At 35.9% G+C, this 24,953-nt stretch overlaps 1 pseudogene; it reads right to left on the bottom strand.

Annotated features, from left to right (window-relative positions):
• Window positions 1-16,656: 16,656 nt before the first annotated feature.
• On the bottom strand, window positions 16,657-16,759 carry LOC134374129 (U2 spliceosomal RNA; annotated as a pseudogene).
• Between the last annotated feature and the right edge of the window lie 8,194 nt (window positions 16,760-24,953).

Raw genomic sequence — 24,953 nt, 5'->3', positions numbered from 1 at the left:
TATAAATTATCCAGTCTGTGGTATTCTGTTATAGAAACAGAAAACAAACTAAGACAGAAAATTACTACCAAGAAATGGGGAATTGTTGCTAATAACAAATACCTGAAAATGTGGAATTAACATTGGAACTGGATAATGCGCAAAGGCTGAAAAAATTTGAAAGCACAGGCCAGAAAATGCCTGTATTGCCTTGAGTGGAGCATTAAGGGTGATTCTAGTGAGAGCACAGAAGAAGAAAAGAATAGGTAAAGTCTGCAACTTTGTAGAGATTAAGTGGTCATGACCAGAATGCAGATAGAAATATGGACAATAAAGGTCATTCTGACAAGGTCTCAGATGGAACTGAGGAACAAGATCTTGGAAACAGGAGTAAAAGTCATCCTTGTTACAAACTGGCAAAAAAAAAAAAAAATTTAGCTGGGTTTTGTCCATGCCCAAGGGCTTTATAGAATGCAGAATTTAAGAGTAGTGAATTAGGATATCTGGATGAAGAAATATCAAAGCAGCACAGCATTCAGGCCACTTCATGACCACTTTTTAACCAATTATATTAAGATATGAGAGGGAAAATGTCTTAAAAATGAAATTTATAATATAAAGGGAAGCAAAGTGAAAAGATTTGGAAAATTCCCAGCCTTGCCATGTAAAAAGTGAAAAAGCATTTTTGGGAGAGAAAACTCAGTGTGTGGCCCAGAAACTGTTTACTAAAGAGATTAATATGACTAGATGGGAGCCAGGTGCTAATCATGAGGAAAATGAGAGAAAGACCCCAAAGCCATTTCAGAAATCTTCAAGGCTACCCCTACTACTACAAGCTGAGGAATGTTAGGGACCTTGACAGCAGAAAGAGCTTGCTGCCCTGAGCTACCTCAGGTCTCTGCTCCCTTCATCCAAGTGCAGCAGTTTCTGGCTTCTCCAGTTGTGGCTCAGGCAGTCACAGGGGCAGCTCAACCTGCAGATCTGAGAAGTACAAGCCTTCAACCTTAGAAGCACCGCACTGTGGCTCAAGTGAGTTTAGACACTGCCTCCTGCCACTGCTCCAGAGAGCAAAAGTAGTAATTCTTCATGGTATCCACGTGGTGTTAATTCTGCAGGCCTGCAGAGTGCAAGAACTATGGCGGCATGGTAGCCTCCACCTATATTTCAGGGTTGCATAAGGCTGCCTCAGAGCCCAGGCAGAGAATTGTTGTGGGGTCAGAGCTGCCATAGAGAGTTCCACTAGAGCAATTTCTACTGCAATGTGGGAGCTGGACCACTGTTCGTCCTTCAAAACTGTAGAGGCACTAGCAGCATGTGGTATTTGCCTGAGAAAGCTGCAGACACCACGGGGAGGGAGGGTATCTTCCCCTGAGGGTGAGTGACACTCTTTCATCTAAGAGACTAAGCTGTCATTAAGCTGACTTCCTCAAGCCAAGCTGAGAGCAGCAGTTACACCCTACCCTGAGGACTAGGTGACGGTGGAATGTTTCCGTCCATCCTTACTGTATGCAGCACTGCCCCTCCCTCTCAGGCTGAAATTGAAGCTTCAAGGCTGCACAGTCACTCTTGAGGAATTGTTACCCCTACTAGTTGTGGCTGTGCACCACCCCCTTGGGACTGACTGAAGGGGTGCATCACCTTCTAAGAAAATTGCTATCTTGGCTGAGAAGCTGTTTGGTCAAGAAGCTGCTGGGCCAAGCTTAGCAGCTGTGCACCCCAAGGATGAGCTAACATAGTACCTGTCATCCCAGGGAAACAGAGCAGTGGCTGAGCTGAGATGCCTTGCCCTAGGGGCCAAACAAATCTAGTTCTCTATTTCCCTGAAGCTAGACTATTCCATTAGAGACTGAGCTGTTGAGCCTCTCAGGGAAGTGAAGTAAGTGTTATGCTATTCCCTGCCCCACAAGGCCCAAACAACAACTGTGTCCTGCCATACTGGCTCATTCTTCCACTACAACAGGTCCTACAAAGACTGGTATATTGCTGAGTCCCACCATTCCTGGGCCCAGAGTCATCTCTACAAGGTGCCTGAACCCCTGGGAACTGAATGAAAGCTGAGACCCATTTGCTCTGGTTTCCAAATTACAGCTGTACTCTGCTCCATGGGCCAAACCTTCATAGCACCCCATCTGCCCCAGTCAGTCCAGTGCTGTTCTCAGCCCACCAAGGCCAGAGTGACAGCTATAACCCAGCACAGAGAACCTGAGCTGCCAGGGGGGAACCAAGAGCCACAAATCCCAGAACAGTGGGAAATCATTATCTAACCCTACTGCAGAGAATGAATCTGCACCCAAGACCTAGATGCCACAATAGGTTTGCGAGACACTGAGCCCAAGATCCCACTTCAGAGCTTCTCCAGCCGCACCTGGAACCCATACCACTGCAGCTGCTTGTAGGTTGGGTCAGATCCCAAACCCAGAGGAATCCCCTTTACAGTGTTGCCTCATTGTGGGAAAAATAAGAATAGGAAGACCCCAAAAGTTCCTGCCACCAAACACCTAAACAATCTATGCCTCCACCACTGCCACAAACTTCTATATTCTACAGGGCACCAAGAAAACCACAGTCAGTGGCAATATTGATTGCAGCTGAAGAACCTGCCCAGAGATTAAACCACTGCACCTATGCAGAAACAGAATCAACACACTTTCATCAACAAACACACTAAGACAACTGTGGGTGAAAGAGTCTGTCTATGAAAACTACTTTGTAAAGTTTGGAAGAGGCAATTATTTCACTAGATGCACAGACATCAATTCAGGGACAGAAGAATCATGAAAAAGTAAAGAAAAATGACACAACCAAAGAATTTCTTGAAACAAATGAAAACAGGAGCACAACATACCAAAACCTATGGGATACAGTTAGAACAGTACTAAAAGAAAAATTTATAGCATTAAATGCTGTAAGTATGTGGGTTGATTCTCAGATTTCCTATTCTGTTTCATTGGTCTGAGTGTCTGTTTTTATGCCAGTACCATGCTGGTTTTGTTATCATAGCTTTGTAATATATTTGAAATTGGGTAGTGTTATGCCTCCAGCTTTATTTTCTTTCTTTCTTTCTTTCTTTCTTTCTTGCTTTCTTTCTTTTTTTTTTTTTTTTTTGCTCAGGATTGCTTTGGTTATGTGGGGTCTTTTGTTATTGCATATCAATGTTAGGATTGCTTTTTCTATTTCTGTGAAGAATGTCATTGGTATTTTGATGGGGATTGCATTGAATCTGTAGATTGCTTTGGGTAGAATGGACATTTTCATAGTGTTAATCCTTTCCATCCAAGACCATGGTATGTTTTTCTACCTTTTTGTGTCCTTATAAATTTCTTTCTATAGTATTTTGTAGTTCTCATTGTAGTGATCTTTCAACTCCTTGGTTAAATTGTTTCCTAGGTATTTTATTTTTTTGGTGGTTATTGAAAATGGACTTGCTTTCTTGATTTCTTTGCATATGAAAAAGACATGAGTTTTTGGGGAATGGAGGGCAAAATGTGCCCCCAAACTCATTGAAGCTTGACCCCATTGTAACAGTGCTAAGGGGGTGGAAAATTCAGTTATGGTATTTTAAAGGTGAGGCCTTTAAGACGTGATTAGACTGTGAAGACTGTGCGCTTATAAATGGATTGATCTATTTATAGAGTAATGACCATGGTTCTGATGGATTTATAAGGGGGGCAAGTGAGAAGTTCAGTTCATTCTTATCATTCTCTTCCCATGTGATACCCAGCATTGCTGTCATCACAAAGAAAAACATTCTTACCATATGCATCCCCCAGATCATGACCTTCCCAGTCTCCAAAATTCTAAGAAATTAATTTAATTTCTTTTTTTTATGATTTCTGTCTTTTTGTTAAACTCATTTTGTTTCTGTAGTGTTTGTAACTTTATTTAGTTGTCTATGTTGACAATGTCTCTTTTCTACAACAATGTATCAAAAGAATGTAGCAAAGCATCAAGCACATGGTATCATATTTCTAAATGCACTAATATTTCTGTCTTCTTTACTCTCATTACCCTCAACTACAGTTTTCTGTGGAATATACTTAAAAGCAAATATACTTCACAGGGCCTGGTTTTCCAAAGTCTTGCAGTTTCAAATATTGACCTTGCAGAGGACTGGAAATTTTCCTCAGGCTATAAGTCTCTGGTGTAAGATAAAGATTTGTGGCATAGCAAGGTTGCTGGCTCAAGGACAGACTAGTTACTGATTGAAATGTAAAGATACTGGAAAATTGCTGGAGAGAGAAGGAATGTTTGCTAAGATTAAGCTTTTGTTAATTGCCTTACTGGAATGTCATCTGGCTTGTTTCACTGAAAGTTACCAGCCTATATTGTTAAACTATAACCCCACCTGTGTTCTCTTCCTATAACTTCCTGGCCTGGAAAATAAATGCAGGAAGAGAACCCCAATTCGGAGTTAATTTCCTGAGGAAGGGTTGCCTCTCACTGGAGGGTCCCAGGGAAGTTAACCACTTTGGGGTCTCTCACTGCTCAGAAGAGATGGGTTTTGAGTAATCCTTTGCATCTCCGTCACCCAGGAGAAGAGAGGTGACAAATCTGTGGGAGGTGAAGCAACACCAAGCAACAATTTTCTTAAAAATGTTCTAAATTTATGCTTTCCCTTCTTATTACTTGCTACCATTGTACACATCTTCTTAAGGTCCTATCCATAAATGGCTCTATAAAACTGCTCAAAGAACCATAATTAAGTAGTGGATTAAAATATCTATGTAAAAATTATTTTGATTTTTAAATCAACCAAAAAATTAGTAATTATGTCAAAATCATTTTTTCTCAACCCTAAGTTACGTAATTTATCCAGACTACTTCTTGAAATGAAATATAGAAATTGATGTGTTACATTCAGAATGTTAATATATGGCATGAATATTTAAGAAATATTTGCATATCCTAAATCTCCTTTTTGTATGAAACTTTTAACATGCTTAATGTCTTGCTAACCATGTCTGTGAAAACTGTACACTCTACAGCATATGACTGATTTAAAACAAAAGTATTGTTTAAATATATTTTGAGTGCCTTAAAAGTTCTATGTTGACCCCCTTTAGATTTTGCATATTTCAAAAAAATTTGGATGTAAATTAGAGCATTTGCCCTGTAAAATGATTACCTATAACCATTATTAAATTACAATTTTTCATTAAAAAATAGTTCATGGGAATTCTCGCAAATATTTGAAAAATTCTTGAATTTAGTATAATTTCATGAGTATATCAGTAAAGTATACCATAGATCAATAGTTTTTGCATATTGTTAAGTATTAGAATCACCTGAGGATTCATTAAAAATGCATAAATCTGAACCCTTCATGCTGTCTGTTAAATAAAATCTCCAAGAGACAAGCCTGGGCATTAATATTTTATGTAATATAGATTTTATGTGATTCTGACAAACTAATTTGGAAGTTACTTCTATAAAAAATGTGTTTATCCTGGATGAAGTTTAAGACTTCAACTATTGAAACTTCAACTAGCTTGCCAGTAATATTTTACAAGTATCTAAAACATAAGGTATGTTTTTTCATGATCATTCAGTTTTTAATTTTTATGCTGTCATTCTCTTTAAATTGAACTTCTTCATAAAATGGACTTAGATAGAAATAACATATACCACTTTTGTCCATATATTATTCCAATAAAGTGTAGTGGATAGTGTTATACTCCCCATATCTTCCCTTCTTCCTGCATCAACAGTATTTCCCACATGATGTTGTACTTCTTTCCACAAGAGGTGGTGAGTATGTCCCTGTCCCCCTAATGTTAGGCTTAGCTATGTGGTTTACTTGGACTAATGGAATGTGGTCAGAAGTGATGTCATGCCAGTACCCAGCCTAGGTAGTTAGAGACATTATATGTTGTTCTACCTGTCATATGTGCATTTTAGCATCCTCCATGACAACAACATAACCCTAGTAGTAGCTGCCCCTTTAACCAGGCCCCAGAATGTCACATATAAAGAGACCATCCTAGTCAGAGCATAGAGGCATGAGTGTATATATAAGCTTATTGTTATACCACTGAGATTTTGTGGTCATTCGTTATGTAATATCATAATGACTAGGATAGTATATTCCAGTATATTAACTATTACTAGTACATTCAGGGTCTGATAGTTAATGTTTTAAATAAGAATTAAATAATCCCAAGACAATTTAGCAGCCACATGTTTAAAATTTCTGTATTGATATTGTGAAATGTATTCTGTATAAAATGCTAGTGATGTTTATAATTTACAATAAGCTATCTTTACCATTTCTTGTTTATCTTTTTATCTCTGGCAGCTAGCATTGGATTGGAACCAGAGTTAGCACTTAAATTTTACTGAATAATCAAATGAACTACAGAATTATTGACTTGAACAGATAAATTTGCCTTTGATTTCTAGAAACATGTAATATTTTATTTCTCAAAGGTACTGAATGCATCTGTTTTCAATAAAATATGTTTACACCATTTATGATAGTTTTTTAGTTTTCATAAGTAAATAAGTAATGACTACTTAAAGTGCTAATAATTTCACTTTATTAACTTTGCAATATTCAAGGGTACTTTAAAAAATTCATGGAAAGATTTGGATTATATTCTAATTCTGTGCTTCCATGGACTTTTTGAAGTATCCTTGTAAAACCTAATACTTCTAGAACAAGAAAAGTAATTGCCATTTGTCATTATACCTATTTTCTAGAATATTAAGTATTGTATTAGGATTCTTTCATTAACAATCTCAGTAATGCTTTATTTTTGACATTTTAACAGTGCACCACAAGTTCCAGGAGAATGGCATTTGAAGTTTATGAAACAGTATATTGAATATGATTACCTCTGTTAATGACTTACATGGCCTTGAATGTAAATATCTCATAACAACAGGATTTAGATCATTGTGATTCCAGGAAGGTTTAATTCAAAGCCTCACTAGAAATCACATATTCTTTTATTGTGGATGGATCCTTGGATTTATTTGAGTGTGTTTGATTTTTTACTATGCCAGTGGCAAAGTCCAAATAATTGATAGGCCTTATAAAAAATATGGTAGAATAGTACGCCCTTATTATTTCAGACTGAAAAATAAACATATTTTGTAATGCACAGCAAATTGCTAAATTTTAATGGCTCTTCCTATGTTTTGATTAACTAAATCAAATAATAAATATGACGTGCATTAGAGTGTGATTCTCCTACAATTAAGCTTTGGAAATTCTCCTTGATAACAACCTTATCATGAACAAACTTCCTTTACATTTTGACTTTTCTATCCAATATGCAATGTCTCATTAATTGCAATCTTTTCCACTCTTACTATGTCTTTTGAGTTGCTCTACAAAGTAAACTGTTCTTTCTCTTAATTTCTTTTCAATATTCATGACTTTGGGGGGAAAAAAACGTAAATGTGTTTTGGCCCCCTCTTCCATCAGATCTACTGTCTCCCAACAACCCTGCTCCGTGTGATTTGCATTCTGATACCCCTCTACTGTCTTTCCTATTGGACCCATCTACCAAATATCCACTTCCTTCAGTGATTTCCGCTTGTGGATCCCAATTTTCTTAATTCAACTCATCCTCTACCATCATTTTCAAGATCTTAAAAATGCACAGTGAAAACTCTTCTAAAATTCTGGCCTCAGTGTTCCTTGAATTTCTCAATTACAGTAATTTTTACTGTACTTAGGCAACCAATAACTAACATTAAGATGTACCTTTATCAGAAATGTCCTTTTCTTATATTTTTAATTGTGAAGTATTTTTCCCCATTACATACTCACGTTATTCAACTACTATTATTCCCATTATTTTTACTCATGGTGATCCTTATTAACTTGACTTATACAAACTTTAGTAGTACTCAGTTGCACTGTGGCTTCCACTTATACTTTACGTATCCTAATCACCAAAGTTGTTCACAACAAGGTACTCATAACCCTAGATTTTTCATCACTTTTCCCTGTAGTTCATATCTTCCAGTTGCTGGACTTTGGTGATCTCCACTATTTGTTTCAGCATGAAAAATCACATTTATTTCTTAACTTGGAAAAAATGTTTTGACTTTAGTCTACCTCAACTAATGTGATGTAATGTCATCTCTCACTATAATTTGGCAAGTTTTACTTATAGCTTGATGCTAAGTATCCATCCCCTAAATGGTTACTCTTTCTAGAGTAGGGTTGTCCTAACATCTCCACTTTTGTTGCTTTATTGAATATACACACATATTCCCAAGGTCAACTGAACAACATGTTACTTACCTGTAAAAGAGCCCGATAGAAGTGTGAATCTGGCTGTGCACTTTTACCCTCACTCTTGCTTTTTCTCCAAACTCTGAGAATGTATTTTGTTTTGTACTTGCTAACACTGTTTTTGTCTCTAAGTTCATAATTCCAGCCTCCTCCAAATCTTTGTTGCATTAAAATTGTTAGAGATGGTCTCAGATGGTCCCCAAATGCATAATAGTCTAGATATAGACATGATGAGGATGCATTTATTTCTAACACATAGCAGTCTCTTCTAAACTGGTAACCCTATCATCTGTAAGACAAGCTCAAGAGATTTTTCTAATCATTGATATCAATGGCAAGTCAAAAAAAGACCCTTAACTTATCAGCCCCAGAGACAACCTTGATGTTGAGACCTATTTCATAAGATGCTGCTTAAAATATGCTTATAAAATATTTTATAAAATGGTCAATTATGTTATATGCTCTACATATGAGGCAGTGACATTATGTATCATGTGCATTGGTTGCATCAATAATGAAAGGCAATATTTAAGATCAATATCAGACATATGGTATTGCTGAAAGAATGAGTGAGAGATATAAGTAATAACAGTAACCCCTTGCTTATTACCTCATTTTGTTTACCTTGTATCTTCTATATTTCATAGCATGTTTCAAGACCTTAATCTCCTTCATCTGAGAAAATTATTAATATATAAGTATTATATTTGTGTTAATAATATAAATTACTTCATGGAGTTCTTGGAATGATAAATGGGTTAACACATGGAACACATTTATAATAGTGCCTGTCGTCTTGTATGCACACACTCACAACCTTTGACCTCCACTGACACTGATCTCCAAATCTAACCAGCTTGCTAGTGATGACAGAATTCAAAAACCTTATTTAGTCCTTTTTTTGCTGACTATCTGAAGCCTTACTGCTCCTTACCAGCCCATCTTATTTATGAGACTCTTCTTGGGATTCTGCATCACCACCCTATATTCGTGGCTTTTCTGCCTTTCCAACTATTATTACAGTTTACTGATGCTTATTCTTTCTCATAAGTCTATCCCTAAAATTACTCTCCATATACAAGCACACCTGTCCCGCGCAGCTCTCTCGCCAGCAAGAAAGACGCGGTACACACAGGATCCTTCTGCAGTAAAGCTTTAATGCAACTTGAGAGGCAGTGCACAAGCTACTAGGGCGGAGACCCCGAACAGGAGAAACCCGTCCCCTTATATATCAATCAGTCCCTCGCTTAGGACGTGTCCTTTCCTAATTGGCGGTCGCACTGATAGCCCAGATGACGACACGGGAGAGGCGGAGATCAGAGGTGGGGGAAATCCAAGCGCGCGCATTTCAATCTTGTGACACCGGATGTCAGCGCCATCTTGTAATGGCGATTGCAGCGCGGTAGGGCGGCTCCCCACACCTCCCCCTTCTTTATTATAAAAGGAGGCTGGTACAAGCTTAATGGCCATAAAATGTTTTTGCCAGCAGTCCTGTCTTGGGTCGACCCCCTTTTTCAGACTATGACCTTACCCGTCACAGGTTAACCCTATCGCCACCGGGCACCATGTCTTAGGTTGGTACATGTCTGGGGGGAAGTTGCCCGTCTCTGGATCTACTGGAGCGAACCTTAAAATATGGGCCAGTGTGAGCAAGGGCGAACTCCACTGATCGATTGTCAGGGAGGCCAGCCGAAGGAAGAACAAATGAAGAAGAAGGGGGGAGATTTATACATTATAGCCAAATACCAGGATCGGCTCCCTGTTCCAAAGCTATAAGCGCTTGGGCTATGACCACCTTATCTCTCCGTGTCTGGGCTCTCAATTTGCAGACCAGCCATAATGATAACAACAATCCCCCACTTAGAAGCATGCCAACTCCAACTACTCCCGCCCACTCTTTGAAATGGGACATGGCGGATCCAATCCAGGAGGACAATCCATCCGCAAAGGAGACATCCACTCTTGTTGAATTCACGGACACAATGGCAACACGCAGTTGGTCCATCAGGGAATCGAAGTGTCCTGTCCAATTTCCTAAAAGATACTCAGACAATTGATTAGACAAATTCGCAGCCCTGGTAAAATTCTCATACTGACCACCATCAGTCCTCCTTTCAGCTGAGCATTTATCCCAGATTGTGTCTCCAGGGCTTGGGCCACGGCGGAGGACAAATTATTTAATGCGGTGGCAGTTTGAACCGTAGTGCCCAATGACACAGCCGCAGCTGTGGCTGCAGCTGCCGCCAAGGATACAGCGGTAACTATTGCTGTGGTAATACCAAAATCCCTCTTTTGTCTAAACAAAGTCATAGTATTAGGGGCCTCTACAGGGTAAAGGCTATCCTTTTTTCTCTGAGATTTATTTGGGTATTGATTCACTCCCTCGTCAGTAGACTTACCGGGAGGGCCTCTTTCCTTTTTCACTCCCTCGTCAGTAGACTTACCGGGAGGGCCCTTTTTCTTACTGGAGACGTCTCTCCTTTTGCGGGTACCCATCCTCTCACTCCGTTCAGTTTCTGACATGCTGTCCTGGACTTCCTCTAAAGTATTTTGTCCTTCTATCACCACCGGCTTACAGCCCTCATCCTCTAGACAATTTTTAACAAATTTCCAAAGCGTCTTGGTGCGCATACGCAGGTCCCCCTCCGCGAGCTTGCGATCAAGGTCTCTACCCAGTTTGTTACTGTTTCTAATGCAGCGTCAGTCTGACCACACCAGCAAGCAACATCAACACGTTCGGTGGCAAGGCATTTCAGAAAGAAACCTCAAACAATCCCTTTCATGGAAGTGACAGACCCAACCCAAAGTCAAGGACAAGCATGCCTCTCTGAACTTACCTCCCTGCAGTTCTGAATCCTCCTTGTTGCCAAGGGGTCTCCGAAGGTGCTGACGATGTAAAGTATTTCCCGGGTTTCGGCACCAGTTGTCCCGCGCAGCTCTCTCGCCAGCAAGAAAGACGCGGTACACACAGGATCCTTCTGCAGTAAAGCTTTAATGCAACTTGAGAGGCAGTGCACAAGCTACTAGGGCGGAGACCCCGAACAGGAGAAACCCGTCCCCTTATATATCAATCAGTCCCTCGCTTAGGACGTGTCCTTTCCTAATTGGCGGTCGCACTGATAGCCCAGATGACGACACGGGAGAGGCGGAGATCAGAGGTGGGGGAAATCCAAGCGCGCGCATTTCAATCTTGTGACACCGGATGTCAGCGCCATCTTGTAATGGCGATTGCAGCGCGGTAGGGCGGCTCCCCACACACACCCCCATAATTTCCAGCTCAGTGGCTCTGTATGTCTAACTAGCTTGTGCCAAGCTTCCTCTTGGCCAGGGTGCAGGCAAGCCCAATTTGTAGTCTTTACAGGTAGCTCACCCTAGACCAAAATGTACTAATGGACTTTTCACTAAATCTTTACTCACTTTCCCTGTTTTATTCCTCAATTCAATATTCAGTTCAAATGCTAACACCACGAAGAATTTTTTTCTGCTCCTACTTTGTATTGTTTCCTTTATTTTTAAACTTGAAGTTACTTGCTATTTTCTAACCCAGTCAAATTTCGTTACCATTTTATTACGTTAACTTGAATATTTGCCTTCTCTTTCTCTAGACTGGAGCAGTTTGATAGTAGACAATATATTTGTGTATATATGTGTATATATATATATATATCTTGCAGACAATGTATATCTTGCAGACACCAGCAGAAGTCTTCTGACCCAATAAGTACACAGTATAATTTGATTGGATGGACTAAAGAGGACAAAAATACTTCGAATAAAATAATAATAATGAGGTAAAAGGCCTGAGGAGTTCTCTGAGACCACTACTGTAACTCCAGGTAAGATGGCCCATGCCATTTGTGGCTCTAGAAACAACTGTAACCTTCAACAGCATGTAATTAAAAGGGTTCTAAATTTTTTTGTACATAATGTCTAATTACTAACAGTTGAAGGTTACACATTATGCCCTCACTCCCACCTCCCTCCCATGATGAAATGACACTATCTTCCTCAGCTGAAAACTGTAGCCAAAGGAGAGTCTTCACTGTGCTCTAGTTTCTTGCTGATCTTTAATGTTTCATAATCTCTACCTTCCTCCCTTTCTTATTTCTTTTCCTAAAAATTCTTGACTCTATGTACATGAAATTTTATTTATTTTATCAAAGTTGTATGTGCACATAGTTTTAAGATAGAATAGGTTTACATAGTGTTTTATGAGGTTGGCTTGATGTCCCGAGAGCAGCTGTCACCTATTCTTCAGCTACCCTCTCTAGTTTCCTGCTGTTTTGCATCTTCCTTCCTGGGATAACCTTTATTTCATCACGAACTCACCTATGCATTTAATAAAAAAGTGAATTATGTCCAACGTTTCTAGGTATCTTGTAACAAAAGAGTTTTTCCTTGATGCGTGCTTTTCCCTGTTGCTAACATTTGAATTAAATCGTCTTTCTAAAAATTTCAGATTTAAATGTGATTTTAACTTTTTGAAGTTTATATTCTAAAAGTTGGATTACTTATTTAAGTCAATGATTTTGACTATATCTATCACATGTCTACCAGGTATCAAGCCTGAGTCTTACTATGGGGTATATAATAATGTGTAAAATAGAAGAGCAACAAAAACAAAGATACCCCATTTAGCTGACGTGCTAGTGATACTCTGAATATCTGAACATCTGATGTTTGCAATCTCAAATTTACAAATGGAACATTTTAAAGTTTAATCTAGAAACATTCAGAAAACATTTTTATTATTTTTTTGGCCAAAAATCACTGAAACTTTATATTTGTTCATGGTTTTAATACCAGCTGATGATAGGTTGTTACGTTATATGATTTATTTAAACATGTTTATATATGTATATTATTTTAATGTGAAAATTAATATTAAATAGATTTTCTTCTAATTATTAAATTTATATAATAAAACATTTAAATAGTAAATGCAGATGTCAATTTATTTTTAACAACTAAAATACATAACTTTCAATCTTGGCATAATTATTTGGCTATAAGTTGACATTATCTAAGTACTGTGTTTAGCCTGGGAAATTCACTTTAATGAATTTTGAAATAGGCCTGGATCTTAGAGCTGGAAGACTGTACTCCTGAAATAATTCAGTAAGTGTGATGTTGGAATATTTTATTTTTGAAATTTTATTTTGCTAACAGCAAACATGAAATTTAATCATCATATATGGACAACTAGTGTGAGTAGAATATTATATAATTTCATATTCAAGCAGGAATAAATGGCAAAATCTAAATTGTGTTGCTTTGACTAACAGTCGATGTTTTGTCAAATCTAAGAAAAATATAATTAAAAAATGTTTTAAATAAATGTTAATTAAATCAGCATATTTCATATACCTTAATGCCTTCTTATGACAGAAAAAAGTAATTGAAAAATTTATATTGGTAATTATGTACTGACACTTAAAAGTTACTTTTTAAAATCTAATCAATAATGTTTTATATCTGACAGATTAATTTCATAGTTAATTTCATTTTTTTCTTTGAAATAGACTTTATGTTTTAGAGAAGTTTTAGATTTACAGAAATATTGAGCAGAAAGTGCAAAGTTTTCCTGTATATTCCATTCCCCAACGCACTCACAGCCTTCCCCACTATCAACCTCCTGCACCAGAGTTGTACATTTGTTATGATTGATTAACGTACATTAATGCATCATCACCACCTACGGTTCATAGTTTACATTAGGATTAATTCTTGGTGTGACACGTATCCACCAGAATAGTATCATAAAGAATAGTTTCACTGCCCTGAAAATTTTCTGGGCTTTGTCTATTTATTCCTTCATCCCCTGTAACCCATGGCAACCACTAATCTTTTTACTGTCTCCATAGTTTTGCTTTTTTCAGAATGTCATACAGTTGGAATCATACAGTATGAAGCCTTTTCAGACTGACTTCTTTCACTTAGTATATACATTTTTGGTTTCTACATATTTTTCCTGATTTCATAGATCATTTCTTTTTAGTGCTCAATAATATTCCTTTGTCTTGATGTACCTTGGTTTATTTATCAGTTCACCTACTGAAGGACATCTTGGTTGCTTCCAAGTTTTGACAATCACGAACGAAGCTGCTATAAACATTTGTGTGTAGATTTATGAGTGAACACAACTTTTAAAAATTTTATTGTAAAATCACAAATTATAATTGTATATACTTATGGAATACAAAAGGTTGTGACTCCTTTAGGTAAATACCAAAAAGTGTGATGGATGAATCATATGTTCAGAGCATGTTTAGTTTTGTAAAAAAACTGCCAAACTGTCTTCCAAAGTGTTTGTACCATTTTACATTTCTACTACAAAGAACAAGAGTTTCTGTTCCACATCCTCAGCAGGATTTGGTGTTGTCGGTGTTCTGGATTTTGCCCATTTCAGTAGGGTTGTAGTGCTATCTCACTATTTTAGTTTGCACCTCCCTAACAACTTAGAAGGGGAGCATCTTCTCATATTCTTATTTGCCATCTATATATCTTCGTTGGCAGGTGTTTGTTCTGGTCTTTTGTCTATTTTTTAACCAGGTCGTTCACTTTTTATTGTTGAGTTTTATGAGTTGCTTTATGTTTTGGAGAACAGTCCTTTATTGGATATGTCTTTTGTAAATATTTTATCCAAGTCTGTGGCTTGTCTTCTCATTTTCTTGACAGTATCTTTCTTAGAGCAGAGGTTTTTAATTTTAATGAAGTCTAGCTTATCAATTATTTCATTCATGGATTGTGCCTTTCGTGCTGTACCCCCTAAAAAGTCATCTCCATGCTGTCTTAGCCTATTGGAGCTACTCTTACAAATACCATAGATTAGGTGGCTTATAAACAACAGAAATTTTTTTCATAGTTCCAGGGACTGGGAAGTTCAAGATCAAGTTGCCAGCAGATTTAGTGTTTGGTGAACACCCACTTTCTTCATAGATGGACATCTCTCTGTGTCCTCACATGATAGAAGGGGCTAGGTCTCTGAGGTCTCTTACAAGACACTCATCCTAATCATGAGGGCTTTACATCATGATTTATTCACCTCTTGAAGGTCCTACCTTCTAATATCATCACTTTGGGCGTTAGGACTTCAACACATGAATTTTGGAGGGACACAAACATCCAATCCATAGCACATGCCCAAGGCCATCTAAATTTTCTCCTATGTTATTTTCTACGAGTTTTATAGTTTTGTATTTTGCATTTAGGTCTGAGATCCATTTTGAGTTAAGTTTTGTGAAGGGTGTAAGGTCAATGTCTAGATTCATTTTTTGCATGTGGATGTCTATTTGTTCTAGCATTGTTTGTTCAAAAGGGTGCCTTTTTTCCCCATCTTATTGCTTTTCCTCCTTTGCCAAAGATCAGTTGACTATATTTATGTAGGTCTGTGTAAATAACTATTAACATCTAGCATTTAAATCTTACTGTCCTTCCTGTGAACATTTCTGGTACTCGCTGTCCTGTCCCACTGCCAGAAAAAAAAGTACGTTTTTATTTTTCATATTACCAATCCTATTTCAGATGACATTCACATTTTTTATACTGATATTTTTAGGTAAATTAGTAGAATGATTAAGTCCAGGGATGCTATTTCATCATATTACATAACACCTTGTGACAGCTTGCCTGCATATTTATCAGAACACACAGAAATATTAATGTGATCTACTCATTTACACAATTTTCTGAATGACCCTGATGTGCCAAGCACTAGTCTAAGTTTCATAATATGGTTAGTAACTTTTTGTATATTCAAATAGATTCATATATACATATATACCTATATGTAGGTGTGCATTTTGTTTATCTATTTGTATGTGTATATATGTATGCATATACATGAACATATATGTCAAGATAATTTCTGTAATAAAAATATGTGCACAATACATATTGGAGCAGAGAATTATTCATTAAACATTTTAGAGAAAGAAGACAAGATACTTGAACCTAAATAGTTAAAGGTTATTTAAAGATGGTGCTGTGAGGGTGCAAGTGTAAGGGCAGGTAATACTCAGGAAAGCACAAGTAGTCCTATACTGATAAAGTGTGCACTCTGAAGATTCGTAAGAGTAACTGTGTCTGGTCTGGGCATGTAAGTGGGGCCAATATTGTTAAAAGTCTGGTGTGTTTACCAAATGAGATTTTCATTGTTGAGGTGAAAATAATATGTGCAGGTCATATTATGATTATATTTTTATTTGAAAAGATTATACTGGTAGCAGTGTGAAGAAATGACTTAAAAGAGTAAAAATCAGAGACAGGGTACTGATAGAAAGTCTTCCAATATTTCATTGACTCAGATGTAACATGAACCTAAGATAATGCAATGATGGTGAGATGGAGAAGAGGAAGTTGATCTAGGTAATGGTTAAAAGGTTGAATAACAGTGCTTTATGAATGTTTGGATATACAGTATACAGAGGAGAAGGAGAAATTTGGGATATCATTTGAATAGAGCATGTATCGCTATTAAACTGATAAGAACAGACACTACCCTTGGTCTTAGCAAAAACACTGAAAAGTGATAGGGTGGTGTTTGTTTTCTACCTTTGGTAACTAGTTTCACAGTGAAGTGGTTTTCAGAGACATAGAATATAGAGGAAAAGCTCAAGTTTAGACGGATGTAAAAATTACATCCTTTTTTTCAAGTTTCACTGTGGAATAGCCATTCCTATACAAATGTTTTTTAGGTTTCAGTATAAATTAGTCTAGAATTAAAGGCAAATATATGATCTGGAGATGAACATTTGAGAATCATAAGTCTTTAGGAGCTGCCACTGATGACTTCAGGAGAAATCATTGATTACTTCTTTTTCTTAACCACAAATTTTACCTGTAATTTGTCAATCTTAATCATCCTCTTTTAGGTATTCTCTTTTCTGCTCATAGATTTATTTCCTTTGCGTTATATTTGCTTTAACTTGTTTTTATTTTATTTTAGCAAATGAAATAAGATTTTACAAAGCTTCAAGGAGAAACTCATTAATAAATGTAAATGTTTTAGTTTGTGATGATTAAAACAAGAAGTTAATATATTAATTTTGGATAGGCCTAGTCAAATCATGATTCATTTAATATTATTTGTTGCTTATTAGAGTTATTTGGTTAAGGATAAATTAATGGCAATTTTAGTAGGAGTTTCATATGAAAATTATTAATTTTCCCAAGGTAGATTTCAATAATATTGCCCCCTATTTATAATAAAATAATATTGCCTCCCATTTACCAATAAAAGCACTGGTTTCATAATATTGAAGTATCCTGTAGTAGATTCAGAGGAGACATAGAAAAATGAAAAATTGTTCTCATATTTCACAAATGTTAGTACTTGTTTTTTTCAGGATTCTATGAAATTTTTGTTTTGAGGTATACTAAAATATATAATACAAAACTTGAAGAAGAAAAGAAAGGATGTATTTGATTATGATTAGAGACCACAGAACAGCAAAGCAAGTGCTTAGTATTAAATAAATTATTAATGGATGCTTTTTAGAATACAATTTAGATAAGTATTTAAAATGTTCAAATCTTCAATATATTTTGCCAGAAAGTTTTAATTGAAACCTGAAAGAAGAAATCAAAATATGCATTTTTCTCTCATGGCATGTTGAGTTTAGAGAATGTTTGGCACTTTGGTTCATTTTGGAAATAAAGAAACTGATTTCCCAAGATGTTTAATTAAGTCTGTGGGGAATGAGAGGGTTCTACTGCCCTGACATGAACAGTTCTGTAGTTCTCACCCCATCTCATACTTTACTGGCTATGTGGACCTCTACAAAGGAATGAAAGGAACTGTCTATAGTCCAGGGTAGTTGATTGGTTCAGAGCTGACCACCATGACTTCCTTTACTGGGAAATTGGAACAGAAACTGATGGAGATTGCATACTCTGTCCACATGAACAGATGTCTAACATGCAAACTCAAGAGCTGTTGAATATCATATATTTGAAGATTGGACAGTAGAAACAAAATGGTCAAATCTGTACTGACAAGGAGATAAATAAATTAGAGATAAAAGAGAAAAGAAGTTCCGAGTTCCTTCTATTTGACCTGAAGAAATAAGCTCATATTGCACCTTCTAAGCCATACAAAATTATGGGTCAGTTCCAATCTTCCTGATTCCTGATAACCAAACACTGATTTTGGTATGTGTTTTGCATTTATATTTACAAATTCCCTACCAAACTCTGTTCTTTCTTTCAAGGTTGGAAGAAAAAATTTTCTGTATGCTTTTTATTTATTTATTTAAAAAGGATAGGCACATTTAGTTCAAATAACAAATACATAAACTGAATAACAGATGAATAACAAAATACTCTGTGGAAAGTAGGACTTCAAATTTTCACAAAAACTGGAGATGTAAAACTTATTAAAATTTACATATTTAATTTTATAATCTCTACAATTATTTGAAATAGCTCTCTAATGTCTTCCAAAAGCATGTAGATATCAAATTAATTTCAACAGAGGAAGATGAATAAACTTTTCAAAGACAAATTAATTTCTAAACAAATCAACAAGTCCACTTAATAAAATGAAATCAAGAACAAAAATTAAATACCTAAGTTTAGCAAGATAAATTGCATAAAAATTCAATAAAACAGAATATAAACACAAGGGGGCTTCAAAAAGTTCATGTAAAAATAGAATTGAAAGGTAATGGAAATTTTTTCATGAACTATTTTTTTGTTGTTTAGATTTTTTCTTTTCTTTTCTTTAGAAAAGACCAAGATCATAAAAATTATGTTCTCTGACCACAATGACAGAAGGAAATTTAGAAAACTCACAAATGTGTGGAAATTAAACAGCACTCTCCTAAATAATAAACAACAAGTAAAAAGAAAAATTACAGGGAAATCAGAGAGTATTTTACTTTGAGATAAAATTAAAAGTGCAACATATCAAAGTTTATAGGATGCAGGGCTCATGCAGTGCTTAGAGACAAATTTATACTTGTAAACACCTATGTTTAAAATAAGAAAAATCTCAAATCAGTAATGTAAACTTCTACCTTAAGAAAATAGAAAAAGAAGAGCAAACTAAACCAAGAACAGATATAATTAGGAAATAAGAAAGATTACAACAGAAATATATGAAATAGGGAATTTAAAAAGCAATAGAGGAAACAAACAAAACCAAAAGTTGATTGCTTGAAAAGATTAGAAAAATTTGCAAACCTTTAACTAAACTGACCAAGAAGAAGGAAGGCTGAAATTATTAAAATCAGAAATAAAGAGCAGGCATTATTGCATTGTCACTGTGGCTTTTTATGGTGGTAAAATGTAGTTTCTCTCTCTTTCTCATTTGGATTTTTGCTCTACCCGTGGGTTTTGACCGTTTTTTGTGTATTTGTGGTAGTGATTGTTGTTTTTCAGATTCTAGATGCAGGACTTCCTTAAGGATTTCTTGTAGGGCTGGTCATGTGTGGTAAACTCCCACAGTTTTTGTCTGGAAAATATACTACTTTCTCCTCATTTCTGAAGGATAGCCTTTCTGGAGACAGTATTCTTGGTTGGCAGTATTTTTCTTTTAGTATTTTGAATATATCATTCCATTTTCTTTTGGCCTGTAGAGGTTTTTTTTGAGAAGTCTGCTGTTATTTTGATAGGGAATCTCTTGTAGATGACTTGGTGCTTTTCTCTTGCTTCTTTGAAGATTCTCTCTTTGTCTTTGAGCTTTGCCAGTTTGACTATAATGTGTCTTGCAGAAGATCCTTTTGGGTTGAATCTGTTTGGGGATCTTTGAGCCTCCTGGATCTGAAGGTCCATGTCTTTCCCTATACTTGGGAAGTTTCCCTTTAGTATTTGGTTGAATATGTTTTCCATGCCTTTTACTTTCTCCTCCCCTTCTGAAACACCCATGATTTAAATGTTGTCTGCCAGTCCTCTTAGATTTTCTTCATTTTTTAAACTTTTTTTCTTTCCTTTTTTTTGGAAACATTTTCTTTTTTTATTTTTGTTGTCCACCTGGGTTATTTTGACAAGACTATCTTTAAGATCAGAAATTTTTTTATCTGCTTATTCTAGCCTGCTGCTTAAGCTCTTGGTTGTGTTTTTTATTTTGTTGAGTGAATCTTTCAGTTCCATGAGTTCTGCTACATGCCTTTTTAAGGTATTAATCTCTCTAAATTTCCTCCTTCATATCCTGGATTTCTTTTTTGTTTGTTTGTTTGTTTCATTATATTTTCTAACTGAGTCTTCTCATATCTCAGTGAATTTCCTTATGATTATTGCTTGGAACTCCTTTTCAGTCATTTCAAGGGTTTCCTGCTATATAGGGTCTGGTATTAGAGAACCACTGCATTCTTTTGGTGGTGTCAAATTTTCTTGAATTTTCAAATTTCTAGTATCTCTACTTTGATGTCTGGCCATCTGGTATACCAGTTGCTTCTTCTATAACTCTGGAGTGGGCTTTGAAGATAGAGATGTCGTCTTCTTTTTCTGGTCTCTCTTGGTGACTCTCCTTGTGTCAGTGCAGTTAGGTGTCTGAAAGTCTGCCTGCAGTCTTGTAGCTGCTACTGTGGTGTTGAGCTACTTTTTCAGCAGCTGTGGCTGGGGAGGTGGCTGTGGTGGGCCACCTTTGCTAAGGTGGTGTTTTTAGCACGCTCTCTTGCCTACTTTTGGGTGGGGTGTACGGCCCTTGACTCGTTGACTAGGATCCTGGGCATGCTCTCTTGCCTGCTTCTGGGCAGAAGGGGCTGCAGATCACAGCTTCTTGCCTAGGACCCCCCCCCCCATAGTCCTTTTAATGTTCTTAATTTATTATATTGTATAGGATTTTCATTACAAAATAAATACCTGCTAGAGTTAGCTCAAGAAAAATGTATTATTTCTTATGAAAATATAGGTATATGTCAAAAACAAAACAAAACAAAAATAAACAAGAATGCCCATATTATTTTATCTTCTTCTGACCTCTATTTCTCTCTGCTTTATTCTTCTGTTTGTATGCAGACTTGAATCTTGATTCTTTTCTTTCTCCTTTTTATATTTGGGAAAATATGGACATCAAAATCTTCCACTTTTGTATATTATGACCAAATATCTGGAGACATGTTATCCTCTTTAATTTTCTCTCACATCCCCTTCTAAATTTCCTAGGAAGGAAAATGTGTTGGTTCATGCCTAGGCCAATCATGTGACCATGTAAGAGAAATCATGTTGTATAAAAATAACAACAGAAAATCCCTACTAAAGAGGCTGTGTTTAGATATGAGGTAAGGATAGCAATGTCTAGAAAATATCTGTTTTCAGAAATTATGTAATTCTCCACTTGGAAGTCCATTATATACTTCTCCACCTTATCTGTCTACAATACAATATTATTAGGGCTGGCCAAATAGCTCACTTGGTTAGAGTGAGGTGTTGGTAACACCAAGGTCAAGGGTTCAGAACCCCATACTGGCTAGCCACCAAACAAACAAACAAAAATTTAAATAAATTTAAATAAAGTATGCACACACACACACACATACATACATACGTACACACACACACACACATATATGAGATACCATATTGTTAATTATAATCCTCATATTGTCAATTGGACCTCTAGTGTTTTTATTCTGCATATCTGCTATGTTGCATTCTTTGACCTACATTGTATCTCTGTATATTTGACTTTATTATTATTTTTTTAGATTCTGCATATAAGTGAAAATATGTAATATTTTTATTTTTGGTTCTGGTCATTTCACTTAGCAGGATGTATTCCAGGTCCACCCATGTTATGACAAATATCAGGATCTCCTACTTTTTTAAGGCTAAATAATATTCCATTATACACACACAGATGTACATGTATAAATATATATACACTAAAGTTTATTCATTTGTCTGTTGACAGGCACCTAGGTTGTTTCTGTATTTTGGCTATTGTGAATAATCTACAGTGAAGATGGGAGTGTAGGTATCCTCGTGAGGTGGAAATTTTATTTCCTTACGTTATACACACACAAGGAGTTGCTGTGTGTAATTCTATTTTTAAATTCTTTAGAATCCTCCATACTATTTTCCATATTGACTGCACAAATCTACATTCCCACCAACAGTGTACAAGAGTTCCCTGTTCTCCACACCCTTGCCAACACTCGTTAGCTCTTGTCTTTTTGATTATAGCTATCCTAATGGGTGTGAGAAATATCCTATAGTGGTTTTAATTTGCATTTCCCTGATGATTAGTGAGGTTGAGTATCTTTTTTTTTCATATATCTGTTAGACATTTTTATGTATTTTTTTGAAGAAATGTCTATTCAGGTTCTCTGTATATTTTTTAATCAAATTATTTGTTTTTCGGTGTGTTAACTTTGAATAGTCTTGGGCTCTTTATAGCACAATACTACAGAATAAGGACAGGAAAATTCTTTAAGTAGTTCTGGACTAATTATGAGGATAGGGATAAGAAAGCCTCCTTATACTGCCCCAAATTGCGTGTAAAAATAACCTCAATTTTTATAGTAGACTTTAAATATTATAGATAAAATTTTATAACAAAAAATCAAAATTTTAATATGACATCAGGAAAAATAATTTTATTATTGTCAGATTAAATATTGCTAGCCACCAAACCTTTTTGCTTGTTCTAATAATTGTTTTTATAATATAAGATTTCTTAGGAATGTATGTGAAAACTAGTAGATAGATCTTGCCATATTTATGCTTTGTCAAATTTAACTGTTACATAATTTTGCATCACACTTTAAATTTAAAGGAAATGTTTTCCAAAGATATCTTGAATATTTTTCTTACTTCTCTTTAATTTCCTTTCTCTGTTAATCTATTTTATGTTTCTCATGTTCTATTTTCACTGTGAGAGGTTTAAGTCTGTCAATTCCAGGGCTGTTTTCCACATAGTAAAATCAAGTTACTTCACGTTCCATGTCCTTTTACTCATATTTCTGCATTAGTAGGTTTCTAAAAATTACCCTTTCTTGGGCTGTTTACTTCTGCTGACACATAATGGCACTACTGCAGAAGGTTTCTAAATAGAAACCTGCTTGTCTATGTACTAATAACATATCCTACAGTCCTTTCCGTAGAGGGAAATCTAGAAGAAAGTACAAAATTGAAACTTTTGTTATTATAAAATAAGGACAAGTTTTTCTTATTTTGGGAGCAATAAACATTCCTTAAGGTTGGAAGTGGCCTTAGCCAATTTTTTTTTTTTTAAATAAATTAGAAAATATCCCCTCCGTCCTAACCCTTTGTTGCATCCTCTTTTTCTTTCTACCTGGACTCCTTTTCCCAGTTGGATTTCACTTCTCTCCCTGTACTTCCCCTTGATCCTAGTTGTCCCGTTCTTTCTCACAAAGAGAGAACCAGTTAATAAATTCTGACACCCTCCCTCCTGTCTTCTAGAATGATCCAAGCTCCAGTCCATTCACTATGGCAGAAGTGTTCAGTGCTATATCTGAGATTCAGCAGTACCTAGTGTTTAGGAGAAATCGTGATGGACACGCTGGAGTTCTTATTTGCAGCGTAGGGTTTGCAAAACCAAAGTGGAATTGAAACTATGACAGATCTCAGAAAGTTTCTGGCAGTCAATAAAATAATACAAATGCAACACAAAATTTAATGAACATCTGTTTTTGTCAAATAAATAATCATATTTACTCTACAGATAATTTCTGGGCACCCTGCCTTATTATACAGAAAACTGTCAGTATCTACTTCCATCACATTTTTATGAGATATATGGTGATAAATTGTGTTTTTCTGAAGAAACTGATTTTTGGTGCCTGGTTCTTCATCCGAATGAATTTTAATATTACGACTCAGGATTTTGACTCATATGCTTTGTGTTCCTAACTTTGCTGAGTTTCCATTATTGCAGTTTAACATAAATGTTTGAAACTAAACAAACAAGCAAAAATTTAAAACAGACTAAAACTGTGGCCTGTGTTTATTCTTCACCATCCTTTATAGGAGTATTTCTCATGTCTACTTGTTTGCAAAAAAGGGAAAAAAATTGCTTTAATTTGCATAATCTTAGGCAAAGGAAAAGCAATAACATGTACGTTTCTAGGAGGACGGATAAGATTTTGCAGAGGCATTGTTCATAATGTTGTTCCTTAAATTATCTGTTCCTTAAATTATCTGTTTGAACTTAGAAACAAAACCTCCACTCCTACTCCACATCCTTAGTCATAACTGGACGAAACCATTATTTCAATTAGGCAGAGAAACAAAGGACAAAATACTGTAAAAGTCCCATAACAAGCACATAGTGACTGACTGGTAATAATAATCCTTTCTTTCACTTCTTCCTCAGGATTATGACATTAATGCACAAATTTTGTTATACTAAGAGCTTGTTGTGGTATAGCAAAATGCAAAATAAACAAATTTTATAGTAGATAGATTTCATGTGAATTAAATTTCAATTAAAGCTATACCCATACCATTCTTGATTTTATCAAATTCAGTTTTAAAAATGTTATTTTCATTCAACCAGTATTTTTACGGTTTACTTCAAAGGACCCTATCCAGTAGATAAAATACGTCAGTGTTTTTAAAAGTTTTATGTGGCCTCTAGCAGTACTGAGGCTAAGCTCTACTATGGAATAGTGAAAACATGTGAATGCCTTGGAAATAGTTTGAGAATTCTCTTTGCCTCTCATTAACCACTAAGAATTCTATTCAGAGTTATGTATGGAAAACAGGCCATATTAATGATGGCAGAAAGAGTCTGGAAGTCATAAACAAGAGAATCCAAAGA

The sequence above is a fragment of the Cynocephalus volans genome, chromosome 3 (assembly GCF_027409185.1).
Source record: "Cynocephalus volans isolate mCynVol1 chromosome 3, mCynVol1.pri, whole genome shotgun sequence".
Taxonomy (NCBI): domain Eukaryota; kingdom Metazoa; phylum Chordata; class Mammalia; order Dermoptera; family Cynocephalidae; genus Cynocephalus; species Cynocephalus volans.
This window is presented reverse-complemented; position numbering and strand designations above follow the sequence as displayed.